Here is a 7,570-nt window from a genome sequence, read left to right as displayed (position 1 = left end):
TCCAGATTAAACCAAAGGTTGTCCCATCGTTTTTTTGGTAATGAATTCTGTTACTAATCAACAGTACTAACGCAGTTGATAATTCCACAGTTATATGAAAATAAACTTTTGAATACTTAACTTATTGTGATGCATTCACTTAATTTTTCCAGTGAGATATTACTTGTTTCTATACCAGTTCAAGCACATTAATCACCATCACAAACATTTCAATACGCCAGCAGCAGCTAAAGCTCCAGTGAAACTGCATCCATCACTTCAGATTTTCTGCCATATACTTCGCACATACATGCATACAATTGCTCTATGTCTGCAATGTCAAAATCATTGGAGGTATAATGCAAAGTACTGCAATTAGTTGAACTGATATTATGATATGTTGGTTTTGTATTTATTACTGAGAATTAGTTTGTATTTTTGAACTATGCCATCGCCGTTGGCATAAAAATTGCAATAGATACCGAATATTATACTGAGGGTTGGGTTGTCGTTCTATTTTGAGAATGTTTCAGATGTAATCACAAGGTAAACCACAATACTATATTGGAAGAATGCTGAGATTTAATAAGCTGAGATCTGGGTCAGACAATCCAGTTATCATTAGAAATATTTTATTCAAATGCCTAAGTGTTAAACATGTTGATATCTGAGCCAGCATAAAGCCTTTTCGCTAGCATAATATGTTGTTAGTACTTACTCGTAATAACATTGAGGTTATATTAAGCTTTTCTGGATTGTAGTCATATTGCTACCCCTTAGAATAAAGACATATTTCCACTGATAGAGTTGTTGCAGTTCGTGTTCTTGTCTCTTCGAATCAGGAGACCTGTGATGAAAACCATTGCCGCTGTGACCATCTCATCATTTTCCCACCACAGTGTACCAACGACATGTTATCCAATGTACTCCTTTTTTAAGCGTATAAGTGCGATTCTAGAGAGATTTGGCAGCTATTTCTAGCTGGTTGAGTGACTAAGTAGAACCTTGTTCGTCGGTACCAAAAATGTAATTGGAGTGATTTACTGATGTGTGTTTACACACACACACACACACACACACACACACACACACACACACACACACACACACACACAAATATATATACTTTATAGCATTATAAGCTATAAAATATAAAATATATGATTTTGGTGTGTTATGGTGGTTGAAATGAGACCTTAGCTCTCATTTCTGAACTGGTTGATGCTCACTGCATTCTTAAAGATTTGTGCTAATTTTATATTTTATATTTTATGGCATATGATGCAATTAAACCTGTGAACCTGAACCGCCTATGCTACTGCTGTTAATATTATTAATTAAAAATATTTGCCATAGATAGTATTAACAATAGTAACATCGTATTTCGAATGTAAACATTCGAATGTTTTTGGTTCATAAATATTTTGCACCATGTGTTGCTGGTTTTTGTCGCAAAACAAGCCAGAGCACTAATGGTTTTATAACGTGGCGGATTTGGAATTTCTTGCCAAGTGACTCATACTGATGAGAGCTAATGCTCGCGGGAAAACACCCGAAACCATGGTATATGAGCATCTGAACAGCATAATCTTTATGGGTATACTTTTGAATTCTTTGTCCGTTTCCTCGCATACTATTATTTTCTATAACTTTGGTGCCTTTATGGCGGTTGAAGTGAGACCTTAGCTCTCATTTCTGAATAGGTTGATGCTCCTTAAAGCTTCGTGCTAATTTTATTTATTTATCTATCTATCTATCTATCTATCTATCTATCTATCTATCTATCTATCTGTCTATCTATCTATCTATCTATCTATCTATCTATCTATCTATCTATCTATCTATCTATCTACGTTGTTTTTTTGCCAAATACACGCATGCACTATGTATTCGTTCTTCAGTCATTACTACTGTTCTTATTTTAATTCATGTCCATTGTCCGAAAATCTTTCGTCACACATCTGTGACCTCTTCAGCAACACTTTCCGTCCTCGTGTGTGCTCCTGCTCCGCTTAGTTCATTCTATTCTTCTATGATGTGTATCTTTATATGCGCATGCGTTTGCGTCTGTATTTGTGTGTGTGTGTGTGTGTGTGTGTGTGTGTGTGTGTGTGTGTGTGTGTGTGTGTGTGTGTGTGTGTGTGTGTGTGGTTCTTAGTAGCACTATGGACCTCCCCTTATCGCCGTCCTCTCCTCCGTTTCCGCTGTTGCTGCCCTTGACCCCGGCTTTTGGTACCTTTCCTGTATCTCTCTGTTTGTGTATTTGCTGACGCTGCTGCCGTTTGTGAAGTTACTGTATGTGTATTTGTGTGTGTATATGTGTTCGCTTACCATGTTGTTTGTATCCTTGCTCTTTATACATTTCTTTGAGTTTACTTATTTATCTATATTTCTTATAGTTATCATAGGTATGTGCATATTTGTCCATCGTGTGTGTATCACACTGTTTGTATCTGCTTATTTATGTTTTTACTCCTTTCTGTCTTTAGTCGCCATGTTGTGTGGTGTTGTGGTGTATGTTATTGTTGCATTCGTGGTTTCTGTTGAGGTTCGGTCTGCCTATTGCTATATGTGTAGCCTCTGTGATCTGTCTAAGTGTCGTGTCAGTTCTACGCGTTGATAATGCCTTGAGCTCTGTGTTATTAACCGAGCCTTTACCTTCCGTTTGAACATGTTAGTAGAGCATTGATGAGCCTTTCTTCTCTTTAAGCTCCCGCCAGTGTTCGCCTATACGCTTCCCTATGCTGCGACCAACAACAACAGCAACAATGGCAACAACAACAATGCACACATATATCCGGCTGACATTTACGCACGCGCACGCACATACACACAGACGACACACACACGTATGTGGCCGGCTGACTTTTACACACACACACACACACGTGTCCGACTGACTTTTATACACACACAGACAAGCACACATATGTCCGATAGGCTTTTATATACAGACACACAGACACACAGACACACACACACACACACACACACACACACACACACACACACACACACACACACACACACACACACACACACACACACACACACTCACACACACACACACACACACACACACGTACGCATATGTCCGCCTGGGTTTTACGTACATATAGACGCACACAGGCACGCGTATGTCCGACTGACTCTTATACACACACACGTATATGTCCGGCTGACTTTTACACACAAACACAGGCACACCCACATACATACACACACACGCTTATGTCCGGCTGACAAAAACATACACAGATACACGCACGTATATGTCCGGCTGATTTTGACGCACACACAGACACAGACACATACACGCGTATGTCCAGCTAACTTTTACACACTTACACAAGCCTAAAAGATGACACATGAAAAACACATACACACACCACACCACACCACACAGACACAGAGAAACAGACACACACATACATATACCACACAGATGCACACCCATACACAAACACATATACACACAGTCACTACTGGCACGCATTAGCTGCTACATACACGCATAGATCAGCTGCTACAACATGCGTTTTTACACAAACAAGCACATCTGATAGCCTCACACGCACATGTTAAACAGCCTAACACATTCCCGCATATACGTCCACACACACATGCTTGCACGCATAAATATACGGAGCACACGTCGCTCCGTACACGCGTACGTACTTGTTTCCTCACACACTCACACACGTGCGCGCGTGCGCACACACACGCACGAATACTTATGCACGCTCCCATAATCTTCATACTCACGCACATGCTTGCCCACGCACATACGCGTACACACACACACACACACACACACACACACACACACACATATTATCCTCACATACACAACACACGCTTACGCACACACTTTAGCGAGGTTACTGTTGTCCCCCCTTGCCACCACCATTTCCCTTCTTTCCATCAATTCATTATGTGAAACCGTAAATCCAGACACATCTTGTATTTTTGTCTCCGCTCGTTTTACTTCTCTGCATTGTTTTCTTTCCTCATTCCTTTCTGTTAAAGAGCGAAAGCTCGAAACGTCAAAAACTTTTCTATTCTTCTTGAGTGTCAAACTAATACTTCTTATAAGTTGTTCGCTCGCTCGTGCGCACACACATGCACACACGCACATACACTGTGTACGTATTAGTCTATTTAAAATGCGATAGAAAAGCGCTGTTTGGAGTGAAATAAAAAAAAAGAAAAATATGCGTGGAAAATATTTTCTAAGTAACTTTCATCATAGTGATGATGTATCATTACTAACCAGACGATGACTATATTCGAAAGAATTTCAATATGTATCAGAATGCAAAAAGAAAAACTATTCTATAATACATGATGAAAGTTGAAACATTCTTTTAATGTGATTTGTGTGAAGAATGCAGAAATCCCTGAATTTATTTCATTCCATTAATAATTTTGCTGAAATACGTTCTGTATAGGAATCTCGTCAGCTGCGAGGTGAACATTTAAATTGGTGTCTTCGAAAGAGGTCGGTTAATACTGTTGAAAGTTGTTTGCTCAGAATTATATTTGTGCTCCGAACAGAAAAAACACCATATATTGTGTATTAAAAAAATTGCCTTGCGCAGGAGTGGCTGTGTGGTAAGTAGCTTGCTTACCAACCACATGTTTCCGGGTTCAGTCCCACTACGTGGCACCTTGGGCAAGTGTCTTCTACTATAGCCTCGGGCCGACCAAAGCCTTGTGAGTGGATTTGGTAGACGGAAACTGAAAGAAGCCCGTCGTATATATGTATATATGTATATATATATATGTGTGTATGTGTGTTTGTGTGTCTGTGTTTGTCCCCCCCCCCCACCATCGCTTGACAACCGATGCTGGTGTGTTTAGGTCCCCCGTAACTTAGCGGTTCGGCAAAAAGAGACCGATAGAATAAGTACTTGGCTTACAATAAATAAGTCCGGGTGTCGATTTTCTCGACTAAAGGCGGTGCTCCAGCATGGCCGCAGTCAAATGACTGAAACAAGTAAAAAGGTAAAAGAGTAAAAGAGTAACTTCAAAATATATTGTTTCTCTATAAACTTGTGTGCTGGTATATAAGTGCTAACTTGACAAGTGACACTTTATAGCCCCACTTTGCATCTTAAGCTATATCAGTATATGATGACGTGTGCATTTTCTTTTTGAGAAAATATTTGTTACTGACATTGCGTTACTATTTAATTAAATGTCTAACTTCACGAGTAGCTATAGAGAGGTAAAATGAAACTTTAATCAGAACACAATAGCCATAGTCCGTGCACCAGGCCACTTAAATGTATAACTATATTATTATTCTTTTTACAAACCTTTAGTGTCCCATTAACAACTTTCCTTTCATAACTTTCGTTTCCTGTCTCAGGAAGCAATACAACGGCTGTTAAATTTCAGTGCAACTATGAATACACATATACACATATATGTGTTTACTTATATATATAAGTGTATATATATATATATATATATATATATATATATATGTTAAATCTCTGAACGAGGTATAAACAGTAACTGCACGACAATGTGAAGTATATTTGCCACTTAAATGTAGCTAGACCCTAAGGGTGAATGCTACTGTTGCTTTTAGCCCCAGGAGAACATCTCCTGTGTCAATAGCCAGCTGGAGGAGATGATCTCCTGGGGCTAAAAGCAACAGTAGCATTCACCCTTAGGGTCTAGCAACATTTAAGTGGCAAATATACTTCACGTATGTATATAAATATGTATTATATGTGTGTCTGTGTGTATTATTTTTTTTTACTTCCTTTTACTCGTTTCAGGCATTAGACTGCAGTTATGCTGGGGCACCACTTTGAAACATTTTTAGTGGAAAGAATAGACACCAGTACTTATTCTATTGGTCCCTTTCACCGAACCGTTAGGGGGACTTATACACACCAACACCGATTGTCATGCACTGGGAGAGAACACACACACACACACACACACACACACACACACACACACACACACACACACACACACACACACACACACACACACACACACACACACACACACATACACGCACACATGTATCCTTTAAGTTTCTTTACGGGCACCGTTTTGAATATGCATGTAAAAGCTTCAATTCTATTATGCCGGCTGCAGCCTAATGATACCAACTGGCGATACCAGTATTTGGGGTTTGCACCGAGCTGTGCCGATATAATGCAGGACAAATATAGTAATAAGTATAATAACCCTTTGATGGAATTTATAAATGCTTTAATGCATCGCTACATGCGTTTCCACAAACATTATTTTAAAGACCATAGTCCGTATTCTTGGGATGATTACAGTGCAGTCCATAGCATCCATGGATATCGGGTAGACCATGTTCATGCATTCATATCCTCGGGCGAAATAACATTAATGAATGTTTAACTAAGAGGTGTTTATCAATTTTGACTAACGAAAAGGTTGATTGGAATGTGTGGGCATTTTTGTCTGTATTTGGTGAGGAAAGGTGATGGAAAGAAAGGAAGGAATGGTAATTATAAGTAGATGGAGGCGTGTGTGGTGATGGACTTTTTTGCTACTTGAGTATTCAATTTTTGTTGTTGATGAATTTTTATTATTCCCGTTTGCAAGTAGTCCATCGTCGATTATTATGCTATGAGCTGTGGTTTTTCTATATACCCTCTCTAGTTTTATCCTATTGTGTTTTGCATAATTTCGTTTGTGTATGTGGTAGTCTAGATCAGGGGTTTTCAAACTTTTTGACTTGCGGACCCCTTTATATTTCAGGCTTTACCTTAGGGACCCCCTTATAAACGCTTATGAAATTTATATATAAATATTTGCTTAAAATAACATATATTTTTACATTTATTTATTTAACAGTATTTAACAAATAGGTTTATTGTCAATTAAAAGATTTCGATTAAAAAGCATATATAAAATCAATTTGCTCATAAAACGTATTTGCTGTCCACGGACCCCCCTGTCTTGTCCTTGCGGACCCCCTGTTGTCCGCGGACCACAGTTTGAAAACCCCTGGTCTAGATTGTTAGAGGTCGCATATGATAATTTTACATTATGCCTGTTGATAATTTTGTGATATTTGGAAGATTTCGGGAAGTGCCTATCTAACGCAGAGAAGAATTCCTCACCTGTTTTGGATTTTATTTGTGAATTAAAAATTGGATTAAACCAAATGATTTCACTTATTTTCCTATTTCTTTTAATATACCTGTTAGGCTTGTTACCGCATTTTGTTTTATCTGCTTCTACTGTTTTATTATTATTTCCATCCAAGTTTAACGGTTCTTTTCTTTCTACCCTTGGCTGCTGTTTCGTCGGTTCTTTTCTTTCTACCCTTGGCTGCTGTTTCGTGGGTTCTTTTCTTTCTACCATTGGCTGTTGTTTCGTGGGTTCTTTTTATATCTATCTTTCTTAATATTGTGGTGTTTTTTTTCCTTCCAGTTTGGTCCCTATCACATTTACTGTTTTTCTAGGTTCTGCTATTCTGTGGTTATTTTTATGATTATCTCTACTATTAATAATGCTCCATGGGAACTGAGCCTTCTCTGTCCTATTCTGTGCATATACTATACTATCCTTATATATATATATA

The sequence above is a fragment of the Octopus bimaculoides genome, chromosome 6 (assembly GCF_001194135.2).
Source record: "Octopus bimaculoides isolate UCB-OBI-ISO-001 chromosome 6, ASM119413v2, whole genome shotgun sequence".
Classification (NCBI taxonomy): domain Eukaryota; kingdom Metazoa; phylum Mollusca; class Cephalopoda; order Octopoda; family Octopodidae; genus Octopus; species Octopus bimaculoides.
Note: the sequence above shows the minus strand (reverse complement) of the source record.